The following is a 6,000-nucleotide window of genomic DNA, read 5'->3' as shown; positions in this document are numbered from 1 at the left end:
ATTAAGTTAGATGTTTTTTATGTAAAAATTGAATTTGATGATGTGTGTTGCTTATAGCAAAACAGACTAACAGATGAAATGTAAAATTTGGTTTAAGACAATTTAAATTAAGAGACAAAGATGAAATGTTAAAGAATGGGATGGGGAATTTGAGAAACATATTTAGCGATGAAGTTAATGTTATTGTAAGAGATTAGAAATTAAGTGATATTGTTTATGCATTAAGAAGAAAATGAGTTTAAGATAAAAAATATGGAAAGAAAATAATATGGCTGAAATTGGAAACAGAGATATGGTGTAAAATGGATTATGTATATGAGAGGATGTACAAGAAAAGATCTGGACAACATTTTGTTCATAAAATATGTAAAATATTTGCAGTAAAAAAAGAAAACTTTGGGAAAAATGGAAATGGAAAAAAAATTATTGAATGGTCAATAACTAAACTATTGTAAATCGAGGACTATCTCTATTCTTTAACTGATATATCTGTACATAATGACTTTAAAGTAAGGCCACATCCACACTGCCATCTCACCATCCCCCTATTATGTCCTGGAGCTAGCCAAAAATCACCCCTCTGAATATTTTTGCCTCCACAATAAGGACTTCTTGAGGATGAACTGATCACATTGCATTGCTTTCAGTACAACTTTTATATGCAACATTGTATGATTGATAGCCCCCTTTGATGAGATTCTAGCCATGTCTGATTTTATCCATCATGTAAAAAATGTCCCCCAATTATCTTTCAGAATCCAGCAGTTATTCTATACACATTACTCTGTACACACAATAAACATGTTTTCTTTCTTTTCTTTCCTATTGAAATATCAACAAATCAGTTTTTTAGAAGATGCTTATAACTCTGGGTCAGCTGGTTGCTTTGCTGCCTTCTGGCAGTCATCTGAACAATGCAGCCAAGAATAAGAGGTTGGATCTGCTGTAGAAGAGCTGAAGTTTGAAAAATGTTTGGCTGTGGGGGATTGGTGTGGGAGCTAGAAACTATTAAGGAACAATATGTAAAAAGAAGAAGCGGAAGCAGTGTCCACTGGTCGGAGAATTTTACAAATACAAGACATTGTTCCTTTCACTTACCCCTCACAGATTAGATAGGTTGGAGAAAAAGAGACTTCAAAAGAACACTGTAAGATTAATGTCTATGGCTACTATCTCCAGGCTGTCACATGATTGCATTGCTTTTGATATAGAAAAGAGCAAAGAGCTCACTCCCTTGAAATCCCTCTTCAAAAACATGTGATAAGCTGATAGGCTAGACCAGGGGTGTCAAACTCATGTCATCATGGCAGCATCAAGTGACATATAGGGACTTTCCCCCCCTTTGCTAAACCGGGCGTGGAAGTGCCAGCATGTGACACATACAGCCCGGCGACCATGAGTTTGACAGCTCTGGGCACTTAAGAAAGGGAAGGGAAAGGGGTTAGGTTAGGGTTAGGTTATGTCTCATTATGTCTCCAGTTGCCAAACTCTGGGATCAATGAAGAAGTCAGCTCCCCAGCAGACCTGCAGGACCATTTACAACTGTGTTACCTCAAACTTCTTCACTTATGCTTCACAGCTTGTCAGATGAAAGATCTTGAGACAGGTGAGAGGCACAGAAGTACTTGTGGAGTAGGGGAATCAGAAGGCATCTGTTAATGCTTCAAGGTAAGCATGTTCAAGAAGTCCAGCGTAACGGTTCCAGGAAATTCCTTTATTGCTATAGGCTAGAATAAACTGCTGAAGCTGGTTAGTTCCTCTCTACGCCATCTTATGCCAAAGAAAATGAAGGCAGATTTAATTTTGATCTTCTTGTATTTTCTTCTTTCTCACCATCATGTAATGTCTCCTGAAAGTTTTCCCTTAACAGGTTGCTCATCTCTTCCCCATTCCCAAGGCCAGATCTATATTCTTTCACAACACCTTTGGGCTGCCTTGATGCAGGTTGACCTTAACTTATGGGAAGAGGTAGAGAAGACAGGCTCTGCAAACAATGGGTGGAGTCTTAGATAACATTTTCCAGGATACTTTTCCTTATGTTCTTCTTTAGAGATTGAGGGTAAAGTTACAGACTGGGTTTATTTTATGAACTTTGTAATGTCTACTATGGGGTGACATGGTAGCTCAGTAGTTAAGATGCTGAGTTTGTTGATCAAAAAGGTGAGCAGTTCGGTGGTTTGAATCCCTAGCGCCACGTAATAGAGTGAGCTCCCGTTACTTGTCCCAGCTTCTGCCAACCTAGCTGTTCAAAAGCACGTTAAAATGGAAGTAGAAAAATAGGAACCACCTTTGGTGGGAAGGTAACAGCATTCCATGTTCCTTCAGTGTTTAGTCATGCTGACCACATGACCACGGAGACATCTTTGGACAGTGCTGGCTCTTCACCTTTGAAACGGAGAGGAGCACTGCCCCTAGAGTCGTGGATGACTAGCACATATGTGCGCGGGAAACCTTTATCTTTACCTTAATGTCTATTATGTTTTAATTTCCCAATATACTATTTTCTACCTTAAATAATTTTAGAAAAAAATATAGAAATGTTGGTATATAACCAAACAAAGATGATAAAAATTAAACAGAATTTAGTGTAAACAGCATAACAAATACAACCAATTTCTCCCTATACTAAATTTTCCAAAGATTACTAGCCAAAGGTGGAAAGACTACTCCTGTATTAAAAACACTGATCTATCAAATTAGAGAAAGCTACCTCTAAATTAAGGTTCCTGACATTATGATTATAAATGATGATCTGCAGACAGAAATGTGGGGAAGGTAGTGATGTAGAAAATACAATCTGGCTAATTTTGAAAATGTAATCACGTATCTGCCTTTCGTTCATTAAAGTGTCGAAGTAGAGGGTTTCCATTTTAGACAACAGTAATATTGTTGCTATTAAATCTTCTTTTTCTCACTTTCTGTTCAGTTTTAAATGAGTGTTGGGAGAAACATGTCTGGCTTTGTGAATTTGAGTACTTAGACCAGATGCCTGCTAAATACAATGCCAAATAAATGGGCTGGCATCTCCTATGTTTTGGAAGGATGCTTGGATGAAGATGATTCCATAGCAACCTGCTCTGCAGGAACTTGGAAAGTAATGTTACAATCAACAGCATACTCTACCCATACACACACCTCACATCCTTATGAATTCCATACTGTTTAGCTAAAGCAGTATCATTTTCCCATATGTAGCAGTAGCAGCCATATGAATACTTCAAGTTGCTTCCAAAAACTTAAATTCTGACTACTTTTAAATCCATGCAAATACACACACAAACTGTAATCGTATTTCTTTCATAAACATACACTGCGTAATGACTTTAAATTACTTTACTTCTTCGCATGAGAACATGGAAGTATTCCACATTCTAGAAACTTCTTAGCAGATCATCTGTGTGCAATAAATGTTATCAAACTAAAGTCTTAAAGTGAGCACAGCTTTGTACAACAAAATTAAAATTAAAACAAAAAGGAATGAATGGATTTCTTTTATTGAAATCAAGAAACAATATCATCATTTTATTCTTATAATGGCTTTTTTGCACTCATTGATATGAAATCTTATGTATGTTTTCTCAAAATAACTCTAGCCTTATTTGGTGGGATTTACTACTATATAAAAATAAAAGGCTTGTATTACTTTATTAGCACATACTATGGAATCAGCTTTCATGGACTAAATGTAATCTGTTATTTTCAACAGACATATTCTTGCCACCATTGAGAAAGATCTGAAAGCCATGAGATCAGATATAAATAAAATGGAGGGAGGGGGGAATGCAATACTACAAGTGCACTAGAGATTGAGATGCATGTAGCATTAATTAAATGTTAAGGCAATTGATACAGAACATAACACCACTAGCCTCTGAATTTAATTGCAAATAACATTTATCATAGCATGCAAAATAAAATAATTCTATTAGATTGGTTAGTTTTTGTGAATAAACTCTCTAAATTAATTTCTTGTTAATATTATCTGATTATTTCTCCCATTCCCATTCCTAAAAATGCCTAAACATAACTAACGGAACTACACAAAGATAGGTTTCCATGCTAGAGAAGCAATCATATACAGAAAACAATGCAATGATATTGATGGGAGATTTTGCCTAAGAAAATAATAACTTTGCATCCTGCCATGCATTCATTTCTTAAGAAAGACTGGCCTGGTTATCACTAAACGTAAAATTGTGCCCCTTCCACAATATTGAAACACTTGTGGGTGTTTATATATCCATATGCAGAGAGTAAGGAAAATTTCTTGTTTATCAAGGTCAGAGTATGGAACTATAATATTCCAGACACTCTATTTAACATTTGGTAATTCAACTGAAACATTTAAGAACTGTAGTTCAGCAAGATCTGAACATTCAGAAATTTCTCAGTCCTAATCAAAGTTTGAGTTTGAGTCAACCAGGTGTCTTCTAGATCTCTGAGCCTTTAGCTTCCAAAAACCTGGGACAGGAACAATTATAGGAGTCTTAGTCCAAACAGGTTCCAGTTGCTTATCCCTGCCTTACAGGGTGAAACGAGGACTAACTGGCAAGACTGAGTTTCATTTAGTCACAGAGGGATTAAATTACATTCTTTATTTCAGTTTAATGCATTTTAATGTTTATTTCTATATATGCAAGACTCCTTAATTTAGCATAATTATTGAGATGAACTTCAGCTAACATTACAAGAAAATTGTAACTTGTCATAAAACAAGAGTCCCATATTGTAGCTGAGCTGTTAACACATTGAGATACCCTGTTAGAATATCTTAATAATGCAAATAAGTTCTCTTCGCTCCCCACTATGATACTCCTTTGGTGACTTGATTAATTATTATGAAGCCAAATGGCTAACAAAAGACGATATAAATAAAAATATCTTCTCATGTCCAATAAAAGAGTGTAAATTTTAACTACGGTGCATGACAGCAAGTGTAAGCAAGAATTAAACACAATGCAACTCACTGAATGAGTTAATATGCTTAGGGCCTTTGTTGCTAGAAATAGTTGGCTCTATTATAATCATCCATTGTAGTTGTACTCAGCTGCGATTTCAGTTTTTCCTTTCAGTACATATTCAATGACATTTCTAACAGTATAAGCTTCCAATTCTAGCAAGGTCTGGCACCACAGGAATCTACTGCACCTAAATTCTTGGAGCAGAACATTCTGGATCAAATCCAGGTCTCAATCCAAAGGCCTCAGCACCTAGGAAGACAGACTTTCTATTTGAAATCATACAATATCTAAGGAATTTACATTAATGGGGATCATACACCAATTATACCATATTCTAAACTATGGTTTAAGGCCATGTGGGTACTGTACCTAATGTTTTATTCAACCATTAAGGTTAACAGAAAAGTGTAATGTGTGGGCCATGGTACTGTCACTCGATGATTCAGTTAGTAGCTTAATAAACATGGGGGGGGGGCGAATCCATCATTTTGTTTATTTAGCCTGTCATTTTGTGATAGCCTGCCATTTTGTGATAACACATTGGATGGGGAAATTTTCTTTGAAGGCTGTTCAGAAAATGAAATAAGTTTAAAATACTTGTTTGATCTTCTGTATCTTCTGGATATGAACTATAGGAGGATATTTTGCTATTAAAATAGTTTCACTGCATCCTGATTTATTTTCGTTCACAAGTATCAGAAATGCTGCTTTATTTTGAAGACCGGCGTATAATTGCAAAGCACTTACAAAAATTCAGAAAGTGAATAGATCTGCTTATTCCACACTCTTGCCTGGATCTTAATTTTTTTAATTTCTTATTAATCTCTGTCCCAATTTATATTATGGGAGGATATTAAGTTACAAGAGAGTAGCTGACTTAATCTGAATTAAAAATCTTAACTCCAGCAATCATTCCAAACTTTAAGGGTGTACTATGCACGTGTGCCTACTAACCAATTTTTTACTTTACAAAACGTTCTTTATTTTTATTATTACATATAGCATAACATAACTCATAATATTATGCGTTAGTATATAG

This window comes from Natrix helvetica, assembly GCF_964273705.1.
Source record: "Natrix helvetica genome assembly, chromosome: Z".
Classification (NCBI taxonomy): domain Eukaryota; kingdom Metazoa; phylum Chordata; class Lepidosauria; order Squamata; family Natricidae; genus Natrix; species Natrix helvetica.
This window is presented reverse-complemented; position numbering follows the sequence as displayed.